The sequence below is a fragment of the Chiloscyllium punctatum genome, chromosome 16 (assembly GCF_047496795.1).
Source record: "Chiloscyllium punctatum isolate Juve2018m chromosome 16, sChiPun1.3, whole genome shotgun sequence".
Lineage (NCBI taxonomy): Eukaryota > Metazoa > Chordata > Chondrichthyes > Orectolobiformes > Hemiscylliidae > Chiloscyllium > Chiloscyllium punctatum.
Window position 1 is genome coordinate 57,254,745 of NC_092754.1, and position 26,020 is coordinate 57,280,764.

A 26,020-nucleotide genomic window follows, 5' to 3' on the forward strand; every position below is an offset into this window, starting at 1 on the left:
ACAGCAACAGGAATCAAGCTTTGATTCCAGCCTCGGGCGATTGGCAGTGTGGAGATCTCCCTGTGTCTGTGTGAGTTTCCTCCCAGGTATTCCTGTTTCCTCCCACGGTCCAAAGATGTGCAGGTTAGGAGAGGTGGCCATGGAACGTTGTCCACACTGTCGGGTTTCTGTGATCAGATATAGAAGGAGGTCACTTGGACCATCGAGTCTATTCCACTATTCGATGATGGTGGAATTGTTTCTATCTCATAATCCCTGTAACCCTTCATCCCCTTACTCGTTAAGAACCTATCTATCAGGCGAAAGTGAGGGCTGCAGATGCTGGAGGTTAGAGTTCAGAGTGTGGTGCTGGAAAAGGACAGCAGGTTAGGCAGCATCCGAGGAGAAGGAGAATCAATGTTTCAGGCAAAACCCTTCATCAGTCCTTTCCTGATGAAGGGCTTTTGCCAGAAATGTCGATTCTCCTGCTCCTCGGATGCTGTCTGACCTGCTGCTCTTTTCCAGCACAACACCCCTGACAAGAACCTATCTATCTCTGAGTTAATACACTGAATTGCTTCTGATCTTCAGCCCCCACCGCCGCCCCCGTAGGCAGTGAGCTCTCCAGATTATCGCCCTCCAGCTGAATACATTGCTCCACATCTCCATTCTAAAGGGGCGTCCCTTCACTCTGAAGCTCTCTCTTTGGGCCCGAGTCTCTCCGAATCATGGAACCATCTTCCCCACGTCCACTCTATCCAGGTCCCTCAGTATTCTGTACGTTTGAATCAGATTCTGCCACCACTGCCTAAACTACATCGAGTGTAGACCCAGAATCTCCAACTGCTCCTGATATGGCTAGCATTTCATCCCTGGGATGTTTCAGAGAAAACTACTTCCCATACCCCCTCACATCCTTTGTCCAGACTGTTAATGTGTAGCGTGTACAGTGTGGTCCCAACGCTGCCCCCTGTGGAACTCCACTTGTCACTGGCTGACTCCTTTATGTCTGCTCTCTGTCCTGTGACAGTGCCAGCATGTTGTTCTGAAAGCGAGATGTCATTTCATAATCACTGCTGGCTTTGTTTTCCTGTCTGGCTGTAGACAGCAGAGTAGATAAAACCGAGGAATGGTTTATTGGGATTTTCAGAAACCTTTTAACAAGGTCCCACTGAAGAGGTGGATAAGCAAAATTGGCACATGTGTGGGATTGGAGGGAATGTACTGGCATGGATTGGGAATTTTTAAATAAACAGAAAACTAAGTGGAAGAAAATGGATTAGTGCTTGACATACAACTAAATTCAAATGGATTTGATGGTCAGATAAAATCTAATGTTCCACATTTGATGGTGGCACAAATTTAGCTGGGAATGTGGGTTGTATAGATGAAGCAAAGAGAACATGAACAGTCTGAGTTTCCCTTTTTAAAAATTCAATGATGTACCGTGGTCATCACTTGCTCGGCCATCATTTCCTTCCCATCTGTAATTCCCTGGAGAAGGTGGTGGTCAACTGCCTTCCTGACCCATTGCAGTCCTTTGGGTGTAGGGACAGACACATTGCTGGGAGGATGGAATGTGACTTGGTGGGCACCTTGGAAATTCTGGTGTTCCTGTGCTCCTGCAGCTCCTCTTCTTCCAGGGAATAGTGGTTTCGGGTTTGTGAAGGGCTGCTGAAAGCGCCTTCCTGAGTGACCTCAGTGCTGCTTGTTGATTTTTCTACAAATTCCTTCCTTCCTTCATTCATGGACATGTGCATTGTTGGCTGAGTCAGCATTTTTTTAATTGATTTTGAGTTGAACCTGAGAAGATGGTGGTGAGCTGCCTTCTTGAGTGACTGCACCAGCCGTTGGAACTGTTGTTATCTATGTACCCTCCATCAGGTGCTCCAACACTCCTCATGTCTGTAACATATCCCACATGTGCCACTGTAACTGCGTACAGACAATGCAGCTCTCCCTTTATGGGTGACATACTCCTCTACGTACAACTCTTATAGTTCCTCACAATATCTCACCTCCTCCATTCCCGTCTGCGCTGTTGATCTGGCAAATTGTTTTTTTATTACTGTTGAAACTTCTGATCAGCATTCAACTCTTCCATTTTAAATTTGTAACCTCTCGGTGTCTGTATCCCTCTATATCACTGTTACAAATTACAACACAGTTTCCCCTCCTTAAATCTCTATGAATTATAGTGGCTGGATGTGTTTAATCCACACTTTTCACCTTCCTTATCCATCTCACCTCGCCCAGCCCCTACAATCCCATCATTTCGGAATGCTCCCGTTCTCTGCACCTCCTCATATCCTGGGGGTCCTTGAATACCACTAGTGCTCCAATGATCTATATCCCCCCAGTTATTATAAGTCTTCTAACACTGTAACATCCAGCAATGTCCAGTACCTTACAATGCTTCCTGGCTGTCAATTTGCATTCGTTGAAGTCTTTCTATCTCTCTAAGCAGTTCACAAAAAAACCCTTTAGACTCGACAAAGATCCGTCAAAAATGCACCAAAAACTCTCTATTTCCTTTGCCTTATTCAGTTCCTGCAAATCCCTGTATCTTCCAGTAACCTGCTTTAGGCATTGCACGTCTGCCTCCTCCAGATAGCGCCTTCCATCCCCTACAGCTCGCTCAATTACTGTAACACCCTCTGGCCCTTCTAATCCTCCTCTTTTTCACTGTCTTCCAGGCACCACGGCCATCCTGTGAAGGAGCAGTGCGGAATGGGATAATATAAATCTCAGTCACGGCTTGAGGAGTGCAATTACCTGGGAGTCACAAAGGGATAGGACCTGAGACCGAGCAACACAGAGCGGGAGAATATAAATCAGCAGTGAGGATTGAGGCCGACTGAGACTTGGAGTTGGAGAAACAGCAGAGCAGGAGGCTGAAAATCAGCACGGAGTCACAGAGGGAGTGACCGTGTGATGGAGAAATTTTGAGCAGGAGCTTGAGGCTCACTCACACCTGGGAGTTAGAGGCAGCAAAGTGTGAGGAAATAAATCAGCACTGAAAATCGAGGCCTAGTCATACTGGGAGTCACAGAGATGGTGACACTCTGAGGGAGCAGAGTGAATTGGGAGCTGGAGGATTACTCGTCGCTGGGAGGCACAGAGACAGTGACGCTGTGAGGGAGCAGAGTGGATTGGGAGCTGGAGGATTACACGTACCTGGGAGTCACCGAGATGGTGACCATGTGAGGTCTTCACAGAAGAAAATGAAAGTTAATTTGCTGATAAGAAACCGTTACTTGCTGTAACTTGCTGCAAAATGGCATTTTCTTTCATGGAATTAGGGCTGAAGTCTTAAATATCAGTAATAATTGAAAGTCTGAATCAGTATAATAAATAATCTCAGTCAGCTACAGGCCGATAAGCGAATACATGTGAAAAGTATACCTCTGATATTAACTTTATCCAACGTAATTCATTGAGTAAGACTAAACACGTTTCAGCTTATGATCTGGAAGTGCAGGTTGGTCAAATGGGAAACGTTTTCTGTTACATTGGGAAGTCATAGCCCCAGCTGGTGTTCGAGATGAACACTGGGTCATGCAGCTCAGTTAATGACTGGAGATTCTGTGAGGCATCTATGACGCTGAGAGTTAGGTGGATAGCACATAGAGGGAGGGGATCACACTGCTGTCATAACGGCCTGTAAGAAGGAAAGGAATGGGTGATCAGTAAAGAGATACGGTCAGGGAATACATTATTACCCTGGGGGGGAGCGGAGGTGAGGCTCCCTCCCCGTTCAGTTTCCCAGTTTGGAAGCTGATGAAGATGTGGGCTGCTCAGAGGAATGTAGTCAGAGCCATGTCTGTGGCACCACAAGCAGCCTGACTGTACAGGAGGGGAGGGAGAAGGAAGGAGGGGCAATAGTCACAGAGCAGTCAGGAAATTGAAGAAGGTGTCAGTGTTTCTGTGACTGTCAATGTAATTCCAGGTTCGTGGTGTCAAGAATGTCACTGTGTCCATCAAGTCTGCTCCACCTTTCACATTTGACTGATCGGTTTTTCAAGCCCGTTTTCCTTCTTTCCCCCTTTGATCACATGGCAATCAAGAACGTTTCTATCTGTTTTAAATCTACTCAATGACCTTGTATCCATAGCCTTCTGTGGCAATGAGTTCCACAGATTCCCCACTCTCGGGCTGACGAAGTTTCCCCTTATCTCTGATCTAAAGGGTTTTCCCTTTACTCGAAGGCTGTGCCCTTGGTTGCTCGTCTCTCCTGTCAATAGAAACATCTTCAAAGCGTCCACTCTGTCCAAGCCATTCAGTATTCTGTATGTTTCAATCAGATCTCCCCTTGTCCTTCTAAACTCCATCACGTATAGTCCCAGAGTTCTCAAACATTCCTCATCTGTTAAGCCTTTCATTCCTTGGATTTTTCTTGTGAACTTCCTCTGGACCTGCTCCAGGTCCAATGCATCCTTCCTGATGTGTGGAGCCCAAAGTATAACGTATTCAAAAATGATATAAAGGAAAGCAAAGGATGAAGTGTAGAAGTATTGGTTCAGGATAGTGTTAGTTAATGCGTCTGAGATTAAGTTGATGCCTTCAAGTTCAGAATGAATTTGGCTGGAGCTTTAGCAAAAAAACCTATAAGGTTACGCTGTGAGGGACCGTCCGTGGGCTGCCAACCAGTGAAAAGGATACAGAGATGGCAACGTGAGAGTGTTGAGAAACTTGCATTATCCACATACAGGCTGGGATACTGACCGTGTCTGGGCAGTGACGGATTGCATGGAAGAGAGCTTACTGCAGGAGTATGTGCCGACCCCAAAGAAACCATGTCCTGTTGAACCTTGGAAAAGTGGTGTGGAAAGTGGATCCAGTGTCAGGTGGGAATATTTTCTGGTATGATGATCATTTTATTGTAACACTCAGGATGATGGCAGAGAATGCTGTGCATTGACTAAGTTTGAGAAAAATTAATCGACTGGGAGCTGCCTTCACTGTGGTAAAAATGAATCTGGGAAAGTATGGCCGGAACACCAAGTTGGTCAGAAAAATAAAAATTGAATAATGGGCTCCATCAATGGCTTGGATCAGTTCGAGGAATAGTTCCTCACATCGGAAAGGCAGGGCAAGCAAACCCAATGTTCCATCGATGACAATGGAGCAAAAGGTTAAGGTGAAGAAGAACAATTGAATAGCTGTCAGATAGAGAACAATATTGTGAACCAGGAGAAATGCTGAAGGTTTAGGGTAGAGATGGTAGAGCAGAGGGATTTATAAGGGAACGGAGAGCCAACATAAAGTTGTCACACCTCTAAGGGAGCGTGCGAAAAGTGAAGTAAGGCTGATTCCACACTTGAGAGAGGATATATACTGAGAAGAAGGGGAATAGCTGAGTGTGAGCTGAATACTTCATCTCTGTCTTTACCAAAGTGGCCGAACCCACCCAGGCCATGGTGACAGAGGAGGAAACTCTGCCACTAGAAAGGTACAAAATTGGTGAGGAATATCTTTGTGGCACAGGAAACAGACGTGTTTCACGGTTTTTTCCCTCGATATGTGTGACATTAAATCATTCATTCATCCATTCATTCACGGAATAAAAGGGACTGTATCAATTTGGAAACAAAATTGACTGATGGGTAGGAAATCGAGAGGAATGGTCACTAGATTTTTAACTCAGGCTGGAGAAAGATTTTCAGTGAAGTTCTGCAGCATTCAGTTTTGGGAACCTCATTCATTTTGATATGTATGAACTCTGTACATGTGGTGTGCAGGGACCCATACAAAGTTTACAGTTGACGCAGCACTTAAAGAAATTGTAAACTGTGAGGAAAACCATTATAGACCTCTAAAATTACATCGCCAACTTCTTAGAAAGAGTAGAGAGTTGATTGATGAAGTTTGGCATATTGGAATATGAGACAATACAAATTTCCAAAACATTAAAAGATAATGGGCAGGAATACAGGATGTGCAAAGATCAATGAAGTTTGTAGGACATTAAACATAGGCAAAACATACAGTGTTCCTGTCTGAATAAATATTGTTAGTGCAAGAGGAAGGAGGTGATGTTGAATTTGCATCAAACACATTCGACCTCAACTGGAGTATCGTATACATTCCTAGGTGTCACATGATAGGACTGATATGAACACATTGGAAAAGATGAAGAACTGATCTAAAAGAGTATTTCCAGGAATGAGTAAGATCAGTTATGAAGTCAGGCTGAAAATGTTGCAACTGTTCTCACTGAAGTGAAGGTGGCTAAGAGGAGATTGGATGCAGTTTTTCAAACTCATAGGCAGACTGAATAGATTAGATTGGATAAAACTGTGCCCATTCACAAAAGGAGGGAAAAACGAGAGGGCACAGATTTCACGTTATGTACAACAGGAGAAATCTGATTGAAGTAGTCAGGATACACTTGGATGTGTTGTAAATGGATGTTCAATGGACATGTTCAAGAGGGGATTGGATGATTATTGCGACTAAAAGAAATGTGTAACGGTATGGGGGAAAGTAGGCGATCAATACTCTGTAACGATTTCCGATGAAGAGTTGGTTCAAACATCAGGGGTCAAATGACACCCTTCTGTGCCTTAAGACTTCTGTGTGGTTTGGTGCAGTCTCAAGAGTTCTCCAACTCTAATAATACTGTGTCTCCATAACCTCATTGATCCAGTGCGATCCATTCTTACCTCTGAAACATCCATCAGTCAAAGCACCCCTCCTTATCTCTGTAACTCACACAGGCCATTTTATAACCTTCTTTCTCTGCAATCTCCTCTAAATACTCCCTCTCTCTGTAATAATTCTCAAGGCCTGACAGCTCTCCCTTTGTCTGTAATTACTCCGATACATAGAAAGCTCCCAATCCTTACAATCTCCTCCAGCTCACGCAATCATCAGTCTATCAATGTCACTAACTCCCTCCCGCCCTGACAAATCTCATGATAAGACCATAAGACCATAAGACATAGGAGTGGAAGTAAGGCCATTCGGCCCATCGAGTCCACTCCGCCATTCAATCATGGCTGATGCGCATTTCAGCTCCACTTGCCAGCGTTCTCCCCGTAGCCCTTAATTCCTCTAGACAACAAGAACCTATCAATCTCGGCCTTGAAGACATTTAGCGTCCCGGCTTCCACTGCACTCCGTGGCAATGAATTCCACAGGCCCACCACTCTCTGGCTGAAGAAATGTCTCCGCATTTCCGTTCTGAAATGACCCCCTCTAATTCTAAGGCTGTGTCCACGGGTCCTAGTCTCCTCGCCTAACAGAAACAATTTTCTAGCATCCACCTTTTCAAAGCCATGTATTATTTTGTACGTCTCTATTAGATCTCCCCTTAATCTTCTAAACTCCAACGAATACAACCCCAGTATCCTCAGCCGTTCCTCATATGCTAGACCTGTCATTCCAGGGATCATCCGTGTGAATCTCCGCTGGACACGTTCCAGTGCCAGTATGTCCTTCCTGAGGTGTGGGGACCAAAACTGGACACAGTACTCCAAATGGGGCCTAACCAGAGCTTTATAAAGTCTTAGTAGTACATCTCTGCTTTTATATTCCAACCCTCTTGAGATAAGAGACAACATTGCATTCGCTTTCTTAATCACAGACTCAACCTGCATGTTTACCTTTAGAGAATCCTTGACTAGCACTCCCAGATCCCTTTGTGCTTTGGCTTTATTAAGTTTCTCACCATTTAGAAAGTAGTCCATTCCTATATTCTTTTTGCCAAAGTGCAAGACCTCGCACTTGCTCACGTTAAATTCCATCAGCCATTTCCTGGACCACTCTCCCAACCTGTCTAGATCCTTCTGTAGCCTCCCCACTTCCTCAGTACTACCTGCCTGTCTACCTAACTTTGTATCATCGGCAAACTTCGCTAGAATGCCCCCGGTTCCCTCATCCAAATCATTAATATATAATGCGAACAGCTGTGGCCCCAGCACCGAACCCTGCGGGACACCGCTCGTCACCGGCTGCCATTCTGAATAAGAACCTTTTATCCCAACTCTCTGCCTTCTGTTAGATAGCCAATCCTCAATCCATCCCAGCAGCTCACCTCGAACACCATGGGCCCTCACCTTGCTCAGCAGTCTCCCGTGTGGCACCTTATCAAAGGCCTTTTGAAAGTCCAGATAGACCACATCCACTGGGTTCCCCTGGTCTAACCTACTTGTTACCTCTTCAAAAAATTCCAACAGGTTTGTCAGGCATGACCTCCCTTTACTAAATCCATGTTGACTTGTTCTAATCAGACTCTGCTCTTCCAAGAATTTAGAAACCTCATCCTTAATGATGGATTCTAGAATTTTACCAACAACCGAGGTTAAGCTGATTGGCCTATAATTTTCCATCTTTTGCCTTGATCCTTTCTTGAACAAGGGGGTTACTACAGCCATCTTCCAATCGTCCGGGACCTTTCCTGACTCCAGTGACTCTTGAAAGATCTCAACCAATGCCTCTGCTATTTCCTCAGCAACCTCTCTCAGAACTCTAGGGTGTATCCCATCGGGGCCAGGAGATTTATCAATTTTAAGACTTTTTAACTTTTCTAGCACTATCTCTTTCATAATGGCAACCATACTCAACTCAGCCCCGTGACACCCTTTAATTTTTGGGATATTACTCCTGTCTTCCACTGTGAAAACTGACGCAAAGTACTTGTTAAGTTCTCCTGCTATTTCCTTATCTCCCATCACTAGGCTCCCTGCATCATAACCTCCTCCTGCCATTACACTGTTCATTATTCAGTGCACCTTTCTCCGTCCCTTACAAATCTGCCCATCCCTTAAACTTCCTCAAGTCCCTACAATTTTCCCTGTTGTCTAACGTGCACCAGTGTGTGATCTTCTGTGTAAAATCCTCGTGTCCCGACAGCTCTGCAGATTCTGTAACCACCTTCTCTCCCTATACAACTCCCAATCTCTGCAGCCTCCACATTCTAAATCCCACCCTATCTGTGGAAACACCTCCAGCTCTTTATTTCTGTAATCGCCCCCAGATCAAAAGAACCCTCTATGTATCTTGAATCTTCATTAGCCCCTTCAAATATCACTGTCTCTGACATTCCTCCCGCTACAGCAATACTCGCTATGAAATCTTCCAAGAAAAGTCACATTCTTTTCAGAGAACCTCATTTTACTAATCTCCTGCAGTGCCAATACAAGGTTTTCTTTTGTCTTCTGCAAGCTCTCTATCTCAAACCCTTCACCTATAACGTCCTTATTATCTCTAATCTCATTCACAAACTTGATCGGCCTGTATGTCTGTGACCTCCTCCAGGAGGAGGAATGGCTTTTCGGGAGTAGGGTAGATTTTGTGTTTGGAGGATGTCATAAATGCATGACTGTTTGTAGAAAGTAGACGATTTACAGAGATGGGAAGGGTGACAGAACATGAGGGATGTTGCAGAGACTGTATTTGTAGGCAGAGAGAAAATAATCTGTGGTTTGTCTGTTTAGCTATAGTTTGAAGAGGAAAACATGCTATTAAACTGCAAATGTATGGGCCTATTATTGAGTTTGGGATCTGCCTGTTCTAACTGTGGGACTCCATACTGAAATAGGTGTGAGCAGCTGACCCCGAAAAGGCTGGGCAGAATCTGTAATCTTCCAAATCGTATTTGGGAGATCAGTTCCAAGATAGGTGAGAGCAGCTGACAATATTCAGGCAAGTTAAGAAGCATGGGATTTCCCTGATCTGATGGTTGGACTCATTTCCAGAATGGATGCGAGTATCTATAAATATCTAATGTGCTGGGCTTGTTCAGTTCTGAAGTACTTTCCTATTCTGCATCCATATCTGCATGTGACTTCGAATTGACGTTGTTACAGCAGAAGTGACTGCTGAAAGACAGCAAATCCAAGGTAGGAATTCTTGACCAGGGTCAACTCAACAGAGCCTCAGATAAGATTAAATTCTCACTTCCTGAAATGTTACAATTGAAAATTATTTTATGAGAACAAATCTTGTTTCATCTGGTGTGAATTCAGTCTGCATCATTGACCCGAATCTCTATGGTAGGACAGATCAGTTCACCTGTCACATTGTGGGCTCTATCTGTAGGCCTTGTGTGCCTTAGCAACTTCTCCCAACACCACTCAGCCCTCCCACCATCTCCCACATCCGTTGTATTCTTTTTCTGATACAGACAGACACGGAAATCATTTTCATCAGGTTTTGAGGAGAGTTTCTCTTTGAAAGTTTATGGTAGACAAAATATTGATCTGGCTGATCCAGCTCACTTATCACTTCACCCAAAACCTAAAACTACCTTTGTCCTTGTAATGTCCTTCAGCCCCGAGAACAATCCATATCTCTGTAATATCCCACTGTCTTCGCACACCTTCCTATCACTGTAAACTTTTCCCAAATTTACATTCGTCGTGGTTTCTGGTACTTGCTGTCATCTCCAAATTCCTTCCTGCTTTTTCAACAAGGCCAATGAATCAGTCGAACAAATAGAATGAAACAAGACAGATATGGCTGCAATGTGACCAAGACTGAGAACCGGATAATCAAAGGCTTTCAGCATTTATACAAGAAGGAGAAAAAGGCCACCGCAGTGAAGCAGCGCTGTATATAAAGGCTGCGATCAGTATTTTTGTGATGCTAATCAATTTACACACTACTCCTCTCTGTCCTCTCCCCGATCCCTTTGTATTGATTCTCTAGATATTGTCTAAATATTAGAAATTTTTACAGAACACAGAAGATTACTTTCGAAATTGTCTGCACTGACGAAAATCAAGGTAACACTCAGCATCATCCTTCCAAAAACAATCATTGTTATGGTACCACAGAGACTTTATGACTTCAGGTTCAGATCTAGGCACATCATTAAAATTTTCCAGAGTTTCTGCCTCGACTCCGCATCCATGCATGACTCCCAGATCCCTTCCTTACTCTGGGTGAAATAACAACTTTCCTCACCACTTCTCTAATATTTCAACCAATTACATTAAATATGTGCTACTGGAAACTGAGCTCTCCAATAATCACAAGACAGTCTCTCCCTCTCTATCCAGGCCCTTGACAACATGTGCAGGTTAATCAAATCTCCTCTCAGCATCCTCCACTTCAAACTTTCCTCATAACTGCATTATCACTTGCCCAGGATAACAAATCTCTTCAGTACCATTTTCAAGAGTTATAAATGCTCCAAATGTCAATTCTCCCGGCACTCTGCTATCTGACCTGCTGTGCTTTTCCCACACCATACTCTTTGACTCTAATTTCCAGCATCTGCAATCCTCACATTCTTCCTGTACACTCTCCATTCTAATTCCATCCTTCCATGTGATATAGTGACCAGAACTACATGCAACACACAGGCTGTGACTGAACTAATTATTTATACAGTTCTAGTATAAGTTTCCTGCTCTTACATTCTGCACCTGATCTGAGGGAGGAAATGCTGCCATTTGCTGCCTTATCTAGATTATCGACGAGCCCGGCTACCTTCAAGGTAAAAGCAAATTACTGCGGATGCTGGAATCTGAAACCATAAGAGAAAATGGTGGAAAAACTCGACAGGTCTAGCAGCATCTGTAAGGAGAGAAAAGGCTGGCATTTCGCGTCTAACTGATCCTTTGTCAAAGCAAAAAAAGTGAGAAATAGGGAGTTATTTATACTAGGATCTGTCCACACTGACAGTATGCTCATTTATTGTGTATTCTTTCTATTGATTGCTGTCCCTATATGACTTGACTTGCACTTCTCCTGGTTGCTGGTACATTCCACTGGACCTCCTAGCTTCCATCTGCTCTGTGTTCGCTCATCAAATCGAGGAAGTCACGTCAACTGTACAAGTCTCTGCATGAAAACTAAACAGCCAGATTAATTACACACAGCTTTCCCTGCAGAAATTCAGACTGACAGTCCTGGATTCCTCTGGGATTTTCTAAGGGACCATTATTCCTGCCTCGCAGAATTCCGATCTGTAAGTATTCAGTCAGCCCCTTGCTTCATACTAAACTAAGCTACAATATCAACAGGTCTCTGACACTTTGCCTCTACTCAGTGAGGAACCGAAAATGATGGACAATGAGCAAACACGGCAGGGGATTTTTCTCCCCAGCTTCTTTTAAGGATGTGAATCTCCTGTATAGGTCCTCTTTCTCTTTAAGTATATAACTTACAATAGTTTGCACGACAAAATCTGCACAAGACTGAATCGTTTGACTTGGCCAATCTCATTTCTGTCAGTTTCATGTAGGGTTTGTCTCCACAAGTGGATAGAACTTGTAAGAAGGCCTATGGTGTATTAGCGTTCATTAGCAGAGGGATTGAATTCAAGAGTCGTGAGGTGATGTTGCAGCTGCACAGAACCTTGCTAAGGCTACATTTGGAATACTGTGTGCAGTTCTGGTCGCCTCATTTTAGGAAAGATGTGGAAGCTTTGGAGAGGGTGCAAAGGTGATTTACCAGGATGTTGCCTGGAATGGAGAATAGGTCATACGAGGATAGGTTGAGAGTGCTAGGCCTTTTTCTCATTGGAACGGCGAAGGATGAGGGGTGACTTGATCGAGGTTTGTAAGATGATCAGGGGAATAGATAGAGTAGACAGTCAGAGACTTTTTCTCCAGGTACAACAGAGTGTTACAAGGGGACATAAATTTAAGGTGAAGGGTGGAAGGTATAGGGGGGACGTCAGGGGTAGGTTCTTTACCCAGAGAGTGGTGGGGGCATGGAATGCACTGCCTGTGGGAGTGGCAGAGTCAGAATCATTGGTGACCTTTAAGCGGCAATTGGATATGTACATGGATGGGTGCTTAAGCTAGGACAAATGATTGGCACAACTTCGTGGGCCGAAGGGCCTGTTCTGTGCTGTATTGTTCTATGTTCTATTTTCTATGTAAGTCTAAGTGAATGTTCTCATAATAACAACATCCTGAATCTGCCTCATTAACTACCTTCCCTGCCTCTATGTCCCTTCTTTCATCTGATACGAGCACAATGATTATTTTCCGCTTTGTTATCGGTATAAAAACTGCCCACTGCCCAGGTTTCCCAGAATGCACCGGATTCCCTGCTACAGATGCCATTTTTAAAAAGTCATTAAACTCTTGGATTGTCAGTCCGAAACTGCCCTGGACATGACGGCGGGATTGTGGAGGTAGAGAGGGGGGTGATTGGGAAACGTAGTAAACTGAGGGCCCCACTTTGTGGCTGAGCCCCTGAGGTTATGGTGGATGGCATGATGCAGGACAGGGACATTATCTTCCTCCAGGATAAATAGACAGTCTTTTTCCCTGGGGTCGGGGAGTCCAGAACTGGAAGGCATAGGTTTAGAGTGAGAGGGGAAAGATATAAAAGAGACCTAAGGGGCAACTTTTTCACGCAGAGGGTGGTGCGTGTATGGAATGAGCTGCCAGAGGATGTGGTGGAGGCTGGAACAATTGCAACACTTAAGAGGCATTTGGATTGGTATATGAATAGGAAGGGTTTGGAGGGATATGGGCCGGGTGCTGGCAGGTGGGACTGGATTGGGTTGGGATGTCTGGTCGGCTTGGACGGGTTGTTTCCATGCTGTACATCTCTAAGACTCTATGACTGGCGGGGGAAGCCATGGCAGCAGACCTGCTAGCTTGTCTGAGATTGACCCGTGGGCCAGTGAGGTGCCAGCCTTCTTGGTGAATGTCCAACAATGTAGGAAGGGCATCAATGACCAGGGTAAGTGCCACCATCTGCAGTTTGTGACCTTGCCCACCCCCTGTGTGTGTGTTTGTGTGTGTGTGTGTGTGTGTGTGTGTGTGTGCGTATATGTGTGTGTGTGTGTGTATGTGTGTGTGTGTGTGTGTGTGTGTGTGTGCGTCTCTCTCTCTCTCTCTCTGTTACTTTGTGCGTCTCTCTCTCTCTCTCTCTGTTACTGCACCCACATCCCAGCAAGACCCATGTTCTCCTACTCTTACTGAATGCAGCGCCTTCTCTTTGTTTCTCTCTAACCTCTTCTCTGTCCTGTTCGCCAGCTCAGCCTGGTGTTTGTGTGCCCACTCAGTCACTCAGGACACCTCCCCACCTTTCCCTCAGCTGTCCCAGCACTAACAGCTGTACCAACCACTTCCATCTCCCTAATACCTCTTGATAATTCTCTCATTCCAGAAGGAACTATCCCACAATAGAGCAGAAAGAGCCAAGAGGGGTATGAGATAGCCCAACATTCAGCTCCTCACCCCCTCACAGGGGAAGGATCCTGACCCTAACAACCACAAGAGGCTGACTGACCGTGTCCAAGCTCCTGGGCTGGGATCTGAGACTCCCCCTGACTCAATGTGCTGGGCACCGTGACTGACTGTGGACAATGATATCAGGCTTCCTCGTTTTGTGTCTGTGCTAAACACCAAGACAATACAGCAGGCGGGTGAGCCTCGTAACTCTGGCTGAGGGGAAACACTGTTGAGGGCAGGGTAAGGCAAGGCAATAATTCTGTGAGCATTCAAGTCAGCTCAAAGTGAATGTGTACAAACACGGAGTGAGCACCCCAGAGGGAAAATCCATGAGCTGTTTGTGTGTCCCTGAGCACAGTATCCTTGTAGCAGCATTGACTGTGTACAAACATGGAGTGAGCAGCTCAGAGGGACAGTCCATAAGCTGGATGTGTGTGTCTGAGCACAGTGTCCTTGCAGCAGCATTACAATGAGAGTTGTCAGTACACACTGAGCTGCAGCATTGAAGTACAGAAGCGTATTGTTAGTGGGTCGGGATGTGCTGGGATGGCATGGTGAGGCTGGCATGTGACAGATGCCAGCATTGGTGGGTGTGGAGTGCATGCAGCTTCTGTTCATGCGGCGTCCCCGATACGTTGATGTCCAGGACAGAAGTCTGCAGAAGCGAGCGGTGAGATGGAGTCACCAGGTACCAGCTCTGACTTTCATGTCAAATTCTTCATATTAAGTTTCCCCACAGTGGGGGAGGATATGAAGCTGCAAGTGGGGGGAGGGATCCACAATAATGTGGCTATTGATCATCAGTAATCATTCAGTGAGCATCTCGCTTCTCCGCTGATCAAATCTTGACTTAAAGAACAGTCCAGCACAGGACCATGCCCTTCAGCCCAGCAAGCCCGCACTGACACATGATGCCCTTCCAATATTAAAACAGAAGTTTTTACTCCAAAACCTTCTATGTCATTCTATTCCCTACTTACTCATATTTGTGCCAAGATCCCTCCTAAACCTTGCTTTATTGGCTTCTTCTCCTCTATCAGTGCATTTCAGGTACTTTCACATTCTGTCTGGAACAGCAAAAAAAAAAGCCTTACCTATCATATCTCCTGAACTTTCTCCCTTTTACCTATAACCTACGTTCCTGCTAATTGATATTTCTACTCTGGGAAAAAGCCTCTAACTGTCCTTCTATCTATGCCTCTGATAATTTTGTAAATATCTGTCAGGTAGCCCCATAGCCAATGATGCTTTGGTGGAAACAAACCATGTGTGTTCAATTTCTCCTTCTGACTAATACCCTATAAACCAAACAACATCCTGATAAAACTTTTCCATACCCTCACCAACACTTCAACTTCATGTGGCAACCAGTACTGTACCCAATATTCTAAATGTACCACGAACTAAGTTTCTCTAAAGTTGCAATATGACCTGTTAATGTTCATACTGCATGCTCCGATGCCTGTCTGCAAGTTTGCCGTCAGTCTTCTTGATCACCTTCTCCACCCGTGTTACCACTTTCAGGGAACTGAGGACCTGTACACCAAGATCCCTTCGGATGTTGATGCGGCCAGTAGTTTTTCCATCCACTTTATTCTTGTCTGCTGCATTAGACCTTCTAAAACGCATCACGTCGTAACTGTCCAGATAAAGTTACACTGCGGTTTTCTCTGTCCAAGTCTGCAGCTGACCTATATCCTTCTGTATTCTCTGGCAATCATCCTCAAAATCTGCAACTCCGCCAATCTATTTACAGATCTCCAGCCACAAAAACACTGTTCCAACACTACTCTGTCTTCAATGGCCAAGCAGTTCTCTATCCAGCTTACTAAGTGACCGCTATCCCCTTTCACTTCATCTTCTATATGTGCCTGCATAAGGAACCATATCAAAGGCCTTGCTAAGGTCCAAACCGCCAATATCCAGCACCGTGCCCTCATCAATCAATTTTGTCACTTATTCAAAATAATCAATCAGGTTTGCGAGACAGGATATTCCCCACACAACGGTGTTGCCTGTTGCTAGTAAATCCAGATTAGAGTACTATTGGAGCTGCACTTATTCAGATAAGTGATTATTCCATCATATTCCTCACATGAACCTTGGAGAGTAGATTAGATTCCTTACAGTATGGAAACAGGCCCTTCAGCATAACCAGTCCACGTCAACCCTCCGAAGAGTAAGCCACCCACACCCATTTCCTTCTGACTAAAACACTTAACAATTTAGTATGGCGAATTCTCCTGGCCTGCACATCTTTGGACTGTGGGAGGAAACCCATGCAGACCCAGGGTGAATGTGCAAACACCACACAGTTAGTCACCCAAGGCCAGAATCGAATTCAGGGCCTTGACACTGTAAGGTAGCAGTGCTAAAAACTGAGCTACCATGCCCCTCGCGATAGGGGAGGTATGTTGGGCTGTGATGGTTACTTTACAGTGGGATGTATGTCGGGCCGTGATGGTTACTGTACAGTGGGGGGTATGTGGGGGTGTGATGGTTACTGTACAGTGGGAGGTACGTCGGACCATGATGGTTACTGTACAGTCGGAGGTATGTCGGGGTGTGCTGGTTACTGTACAGTGGGAGGTATGTCGGACTATGATGGTTACTGTACAGTGGGAGGTATGTCGGGCCATGATGGTTACTGTACAGTGGGAGGTATGTCGGGGTGTGATGGTTACTGTACAGTGGGAGGTATGTTGGGCTGTGATGGTTACTGTACAGTGGGAGGTATGTCGGGGTGTGATGGTTACTGTACAGTGGGAGGTATGTTGGGCTGTGACGGTTACTGTACAGTGGGAGGTATGTCGGGCCGTGATGGTTACTGTACAGTGGGAGGTATGTTGGGCTGTGATGGTTACTGTACAGTGGGAGGTATGTCGGGGTGTGATGGTTACTGTACAGTGGGAGGTATGTCGGGGTGTGATGGTTACTGTACAGTGGGAGGTATGTCGGGGTGTGATGGTTACTGTACAGGGGGAGGTATGTTGGGGTTGATGGTTACTCTACAGTGTGAAGTATGTCTGAGTGTGAAGTTGCAGACTGCATGAGCTGTGCAGAGTATGATTCTGCTGCTGCCGATGGCCCTCTGCACCTCATGGCTGCATCATCATTGGTTAGTCAATCTGTATAAAGTCTGTCCCATTCAGCACGAAAGGGGCTACATATCATAGTGAGGAGGGTCTGCAAAATGTGAAGGTAGCCCTTGGTCCCCATTGTGGAGTAACCATTCTTACAAATATATGAAATGGAGAGGCATATCTGCAGCAGGCAGATCGGTGACAATGTGGTCAATTATATGTTTCGCTTTTATTAATTGCACCATAACCTGCCACAAAGCAGTCTAGTAGCCACAGGATCCAGCATCAATGCTGAGCACTAATATTAGACTGGATCCCCTACAGAATGGGAACTGCCCCTTCCGCCCAACGAATCCACACCGACCCTCCGAAGAGTAGCACACTCCTCTGACTGATGCACTAAACACTATGGGCATTTTACCCTGGCCAATTCACCCGAGCTGCACATCTTTGGATTGTGGGAGGAAACCCACGTAGACACAGGGAGAATGCGCAAACTCCACGCAGGCAGTTGCCTGCGGCTGGAATCGAACCTGGGACCCTGGTGCTATTAGGCAGCAGTGCTAACCACTGAGCCACCATGCCACCCTATATTGACTATATACCAAGGAGCTAACCCCATCTGCCTGGCTGTGTCCTGTCAGTGGGACAGAACCGACCAGAGAGGGAGGTGATGTTGCCTGGGACATAGTCCTGTTCACAGAATCCTGCTTTACAGACAATATCTGACTGTCACTTGATTAGTCCAAGGGAAATAGATACCAGGTCACTTTCACATTTTCTGTAATGAAGAGTTAATATCACTTTATTTCTTACATATTTTAAAATAAACCAAACATCATTGTTTTTCAGTCGAAAACAATTGAAGTGAACAATAGTTGAATTACCAGAGTGCACACCTAACTATTACACAATTCAGTGACTGTAGTAAACAGCCGATTCATGTTCGATCAGTGAACACACCATCTCGCAGGCAGCAAAGCTATTGGAAATGGCTTTGAGGAAAAGCCTGAATTCAGACACAGTGTTATTGGAGCCTCACCACGACCTCCAAAATCCTGGCCATCTCCAAAATCTGTCCAGAGAGCTCCCAAACTGGAGCTGGGCAGTTACTCACACAATCCCTCACAATAGACTGGTTAGAGATATACCTGAAGTGTTGGGGGAGATATGTGGGGGGCAGACTGGTCAATGGACTAGCACATGGCGCTGGTCCAGATGCAGTTCAATATTTATAGCAACGACCTGTAAACAGCCATGTCTTGCAAGTATAGCTCTTCTTGTGTTCCACCTGAACTCTAATTCTGCACCTTGGACCTGATCCTGAATGAAGGTGTTATAAAGGTGATGGACTCTTGCAGCACATCGCATCTTACATTGAATCCCTCATAAACAATATCCAGTGTATGTTAGCCCCAAAATGTCAGTAACCAAACAGAATTGTGCAGCTCCATTGATGGCCAACGTGATCCCAGCCCAACGATCTTGTGTGTGACTTGAGCTGGAAATCTCTGTGTAAATGTTTGCAGCATTGTTCTAACCATTAACAACCATTAAGTAAAGTCTCTTTTTCTGAAGGTCCGATAGCCTTTCATAATACCAACTTTTAGATTGTCCAATAAACACAAAATTCACCCATTTATTCGGTACACTGTTATAATAACAATATGATGTAAACTCACGGTAAGTAGCAATTGAAATGATGAATCTCATTGCCACACCCAAGACCAAATTGTTATTAAGTACAAGGATTTGAAAATACACAATTACTTTCCCCTGTATTAATATTGTTAACTAATAGTCTATTCTCCTGCTCCTCAGATGCTGCCTGAACGTCCCAGTTTTTTTTTTCAGAACCACACTTTTTGACTCTGATCTCCATCAGCTGCAGTCCTCACTTTCTCCCTGCTAATATTCATCATAATCATTTTTGTGGTAACAATGTCACTGTGTATTTAAACATGTTCCAGTCAGATATGAGTACGTTTTCAGTTGCTTCTGTCTATCTCAGAGCTCAGTAATGTGGGATGACAATGCCAGTGTCTGTGGTGCTCGGTATGTAGGCCATGCCTCTGAGAGACTGACAGATAGTTTCAAACATCATATCCCTTCAGCTGTTCACAACAAGCAATGTTGGATCAAGCAGCCTGAGCTCACAAAACCCAAAACCGTGTCCAGCATTGAACAGGTCTAGACAATACTTTTATGTTAATTTATTCATGAAATGTGATTGGGACGGCATTTATTGATCGATAGGGAACTTAAAACAGTGACACTGAAGGAACGGCAATATACTTCCCAATCAGGGTGGTAGATGGCTTGGAAAAGAACGCGAACGTGGTGGGGGTCCCGTGTGTCTGCTTTCCTTGTCCTTCTCGACGGTTGGGGGTTCAGAGGTCCGTTGTAAGCAGCCTTGGTAAATTTCTGCAGAGCACCGTGTAGATGGCAGGTATTGCTGCTACTGAGCGTCAGTGGATGAGGGGTGAAGCTGCACCCACATGGGAAAATGGAAGTATTTAATCACACACACATTCAACATGTGTCTTAGCAATAGTGGACAGGCTTTCAGAAATTTTGAGGTGAGTCATTCCTGCAGAATTTCGAGCCCCTGACATATTCTTGTAGCTAAATAATTTATATGCGTCAAAAAGTGGCGCTGGAAAAGTAAAACAGGTCAGGCAGCATCTGAGGTACAGGAGAGTCAATGCTTCAGCATAAGCCCTTCACAGGAATGGGTAATGAAATCATATGGTCAGTCCAGTTCAGGTTAACGATAATCCCCACGATATTGCTGGTGTGTGTTCAGTTATGGTGGTGGAATTGAACGTTAGAGGAAGTGTTTCAATTTTTCATTGTTAGAGGTAATCGTTGTCTGGCACATGTGTAATGGAAATGGGATTGTCACTGTTAAGCACACACCTGCATATTTCCAGGTCCTGTTCCATTTTGACAAGGACTGCTTCAGTATCTGAGTAAATCACGAATGGTGTTGAATACTGTCCAATCATTGGCAAACATCCCCACTTGTGATTTTACAGTCATTTATGAAGCAGCTGAAAATTATAGGGCCTAGGGCAGAGAGCACTCTTACAGCTCACTGATGCTGTCCCTCTCTCTGAGCTGGGAAGCTTGCTTCTAGTTCCACCTGCTCCTGAGGTGTCTAACAACATATCTGAATGGAATAATATTTAAATATCCACCACACAGAGCTGCGTGAGGATTTGGTTAGCTCAATCAGTTGGATGGCTGGTTTGTAATGCAGATTATTGTGAACAGTGTGGGTTGAATTCCTGGGGTGACTAAAGGACTCTCCTACTCAATCTCTCCCTTACTTGAGGTATGATGACGGTCCAGTTAAACTACCGCCAGTTGTCTCTATCATCCTGTAGGAGTATGGTGTCCTACCTTTACATTGCTGATCTATAGACTTACCCAGAAACCCCACCCCTGGGGAACTGCGGCGAAGCTGAGATGGCTGCTCTCCACCAACCCCAGCCGCCTTCCTTTGTACCAGGTGTAACTTCTACCAGTGCAGAAGATTCCTGTTTGCCGCAAATCCTGGAAACGACATTTGGTCAAATGCAGTTATGATCATGTAAAAAGTGCAGTAACTGTCACCTCACCTCTCAAATTCAGCTGTGTGTTCTCTTGTTGTACATCATTAGACCAAGGCTTCAATGAGCCCAAGGGATGAGAGCCTAAACTGAGCTTTAGCAAGCAGGTTAGTACTGAGGAAGTGCTGCTTGATCCCACTGTAGATGACATCTGCCATCCCTTTATTAATGACAGGGATTAGAGCAATGGGGTAGTCACTGATTGTCCGATATCTTGTGTGCGTGTGTATAGAACACACCCGGATAGTTTCCCACATTGTCAGGTAGGTCCCAGTGCTGTATCCCAGCAGGAACAGCCTGAATGGAATGTTATCATGGCCCACAGCCGTTGCATTCTCCAATCCCTCCAGCTGTTTGGAAATACCACACAAAGTGAATCGGATTAGCTGAAGACTGCCATCTGGAGGAGACTAAAATAGAGCATCCCATCGATATTTCTGTCTGAACATTGCTATGAATGTTTCAGCCTTAGATTTCTATTGTTGTGCTAAGCCCTTCCATCATTCAGGGAGGTGGTATTGGTGGATACTTCTCCTCCAGTGAGTTGTGTGATTGTCCAGCACCACTCACCTGGATTGTAGAGATTAGGTCTGATTCATTGGTTAGATCTGTGTCTCATTTGCTATTTATACCATGTGGTGAGTAAGTGGCCCAATTTAGTAACTTCATCTCATTCTGAGGTGTATCTGGTGCTATTATAGGCAGGCCTTCCTGTTTTCTCCATTTAACAAGGCTGTATCCCTGGCTTGGTGGTCAGGGTAAAGTGGAGTATATGCCAGGCAGTGATAGCGAAAATTATACTGGAGTACAATTCTGCTGCTGTTGGTAATGACCCGAATCACCTCACACAGGCCAGTGCAAAATTCCGAAATCTATTGGAAATCTGCCCTGATAAGCACAGTGATGGTATCACAAATGCACAGGGGGTCTTCACGATGTAAAAGTGGAAAATGTCTCCATAAATACTGTGTGCGGTAGTTCACCGTTCCCAATACGGTCATCGAACAATGTGTCTGCAGCCGGTAGGTTGGTGATGGTGAGGTCAAGGATGTTTCTCAATATCAGTCGTTCCCCCCGACCCGATGCAGACGCAGTGAAGCAGTTGTGTCCTTTTAAACTCAACCACCTCGATCAGCAACGCTGCTGCTGAGCTCCTCTTGGTGGTGGTTTTGAAATGGCCCACCCAGTATACATCCGCCAGCTCTGTCAGTCTCTGTGCTTCCTCCAAGTGTTGTTCAATGTCGAGGGACACTGATTCACCAGCTCAGGCAGGGGAGTCATCAGGAGGTTTCCGTGTCAGTGTTTGATCAGACACCATGAGGCTGAGGGAGGGGAGTCAGCAGGAGGTTTCTGTGTCAGTGTTTGATCTGACACCGTGAGGCTGAGGGAGGGGGGAGTCATCAGGAGGTTTCCGTGTCAGTGTTTGATCAGACACCATGAGGCTGAGGGAGGGGGGGGGTCAGCAGGAGGTTTCCGTGTCAGTGTTTGATCTGACACCGTGAGGCTGAGGGAGGGGGGGGGGGGGTCAGCAGGAGGTTTCTGTGTCAGTGTTTGATCTGACACCGTGAGGCTGAGTGAGGGGGGGGTCAGCAGGAGGTTTCTGTGTCAGTGTTTGATCTGACACCGTGAGGCTGAGGGGGGGGGGGGGGGGGTCAGCAGGAGGTTTCTGTGTCAGTGTTTGATCTGACCCCGTGAGGGAGGGGGGGGGGGGGTCAGCAGGAGGTTTCCGTGTCAGTGTTTGATCTGACACCGTGAGGCTGAGGGAGGGGGGGGGGGGTCAGCAGGAGGTTTCTGTGTCAGTGTTTGATCTGACACCGTGAGGCTGAGGAGGGGGGTCAGCAGGAGGTTTCTGTGTCAGTGTTTGATCTGACCCCGTGAGGCTGAGGGAGGGGGGGGGTCAGCAGGAGGTTTCTGTGTCAGTGTTTGATCTGACACCGTGAGGCTGAGGGAGGGGGGGGGGGTCAGCAGGAGGTTTCTGTGTCAGTGTTTGATCTGACACCGTGAGGGGGGGGGGGTCAGCAGGAGGTTTCTGTGTCAGTGTTTGATCTGACACCGTGAGGCTGAGGGGGGGGGGGGGGGGGGGGTCAGCAGGAGGTTTCTGTGTCAGTGTTTGATCTGACACCGTGAGGCTGAGGGAGGGGGGGGGTCAGCAGGAGGTTTCTGTGTCAGTGTTTGATCTGACCCCGTGAGGTTGAGGGAGGGGAGGGTCAGCAGGAGGTTTCTGTGTCAGTGTTTGAGCGAACACCGTGAGGCTGAGGGAGGGGGGAGTCAGCAGGAGGTTTCCGTGTCAGTGTTTGATCTGACACAATGAGCTTCAAACCTCCTCCAAACCTACCCCCTTCGCTATCTCTCTCTCCTTCCCCAAACCCTATGTTCCTCTCTATCTCTATAACCTCCTCCAAACCTTCCACCCTTCCCATCTATATAACTTCCTCCAATCCCTACTGCCTTTGCTATCTCTATAACACCCTCCATGCACTGTACCCCTTTTATATCTCTCTAACTTCCTCCGAATCCGACACCCCTCCCTACTTCCTTAAACCTTTCCAAATACTGCACTCCTCCCTAGCTCTCTAAACTCCTGCAATCACTACTCCCTTCCCTATCTCTTCAACATACTCTAGACCCTGCACCACACTCTATCTCCTTAACCCATTCTAAACCCTGCTCTCCTCCCTATATTTCTGAACATTCTAAACCCTATACTTCTCCCTACTTACTCAACCCCACCAAACCCTTTCCCTATCTATCTAATCACATCCAATCCCTACACCCTTCCCTATCTCACTAACCTGTTCCAAACCCTATGCTACTCCGTATCTCTCTCAAACCCTGCACGCCTCCCTATCTCTCTAACCCCTCCAAACCTACACATTTCCCTATCCATCTAACCCCCTCCAATCCGTAACCCTTCTCTATCTCTCCAACCTCCTTCAAACCCTATACTACTCCGTATCTCTCTCAAACCCTGCACGCCTCCCTATCCCTCTAATCCACTCCAAACCCCTCCCTATATCTCTAAGCCCCTCCCAAATCATGTTCTACTCACTATCTCTCAACCTGCTCATACTACCCACTAATGTTTTGTCACGCCTCATATTTACGCTTCTACTTCCGTTTTAAGTTTTGCCCTACACATATGGTAGTTGCCTCCATTGACCTGCTCAATTTGTACCTGCTTTAAGCTTCTCTTTCCGATTTAATTCCCTTCTTACTGCAGCAACTGACTCCATAATGAGTAATAATGCATCACCACCTCCTCCTTTACCCCTCTCCTGTGCTGCCTATAGTTCTTGCACCGCAGAATATTGAGTTGTCAGCCCTGACCTCCCTCAAGCACATCTCTGAAATGGCAAAAATGTCACAATTCCACGTGTCACCGCGTTCCCTTATTACATCTGCCTGTCCAATAACATACCCAACATTAAGGGAAAGCACATCCACCCTGGAATATATTACCTGGAATACTCTGTACTTCGGAGTTCTTCAGTCATTGACTGCTCGTTATCAAGCTGCCTAATTCATGAACCAAAACTGTAACGCTGGGACTAAATGAATATTTGTTGAATAGTAATTTCGTTTTCAGTAAATGTACTCATCAAATGCAACTTTCCAGAACTGAACGGTCAGCTCTAAATACAGCGAGTTTCTGCTGATTAATTGCCTGCTTAGTGTGCAGAGGGGACAGCCCTTTGTAATGAAGAAAGTGAGACCTGGAGATGCTGGTGATCAGAGTCGAAAAGTGTGGCGCTGGAAAAGCACAACATACCAGGCGACATTTGAAGAGTAGGAGAGTCAAAGCTTTGGGCATCAGCCTTTCATCAGAAAGGCATTGGTGCCTTCCCATGTTTTCCATTCCATGATTAACAGGCTATAGGGAACAATACGTGTTCAGGAAAGCAGCACTGTATAGAGCCCTGAAATGGAAAGCAGTCAATCAGATAGTTGGACAGTGAGTAGACATGGTGAGGTGAAGTACAGACTGATTGAAATACAAACATAGGGATAGATAAATCTCCTAGGCGAGACGGGATCCACCCTGGCTTACTACAGGAAGAGACCGAGGAGATTACTGTACCTTTGGAGATGATCTTTGCGTCCTCACTCTCCATTGGAGTAGTGCCAGATGATTGGAGGGAGGCAAATGTCACTCCCTTGTTCAGGAAATGGAATAGGGATAATCCTGAGAATTACAGACCAGTCAGCATTGTGCAAAGTTTTGGAGAGGATTCTGAGACACAGAATTTATGATTACTTGCAAATCATAGTTTGGTTAGAAATAGTCAGCATGGCTTTGTGAGGGGCAGGTCATGCCTCACATACCTTACTGAATTCTTTGAGGATGGGATCGAACACATTGAAGAAGTGAGAGTAGTGGATGTGGAGTATTTGGTTTTTAATCAGGCGTTTGGTAAATTTCCCTATGGTAGGTTCATTCAGAAAGTAAGGACGCATCGGATACAGGGAAAGCGGCCTGTCTGGATGCAGAATTGACTGGCCCATAGAAGACAGAGGGAGGTGGCAAGCATTTTGTCTGGTGCTCGGTGACCATTGGTGTTCCATTGGGATCGTTTCTGGGGCCTCTGCTGTTTGTGATAATTATAAATGACTTCGATGAGGAAGAGTGTAGGTGGATTAGTAAGTTTTTCAATTTAACAAAGCATGGTGGAATTGTGGGTAGTGTGGAGGGCTCTTGTAGTTTGCACAGGATATTGACAGGACGCTGAACTGGGCTGATAAGGGACAGTTGGAGTTCAACCTGGAAAATTGTGAAGCAATTCAGTTTGGAAGGTCAAATTTGAATGCATAATACACGGTTAAATGTAGTATTCATACGTTGTGGAGTAACAGTGGGATCTGATGATCCATATCATAGCTCCCACAAAGTTGCCACCCAGGTTGATAAGGTTCTTAAGAAGCCGGTTGATGTTTTTATTAGCAGGGGGGTTGAGTTTAAGTCGTGAGGTTATGCTGCAGCTCTATGGAACCCTGGTGAGATCACACTTAGAATGCTGTGTTCTGTACTGGTCGCCTCATTATATGAAAGGTGTGGAAGCATTGGTGAGTGTACTGAGGACATTTATTAGGACGGTGATTGGACTGGAGGGCAGGTCTTGCAAAGAAAATTCTGGGAACTAGGTTTTTTTCTCATTGGAAGGAAAAAGAATGGAACTTGACTTGATAGAGGTGGGCAAGA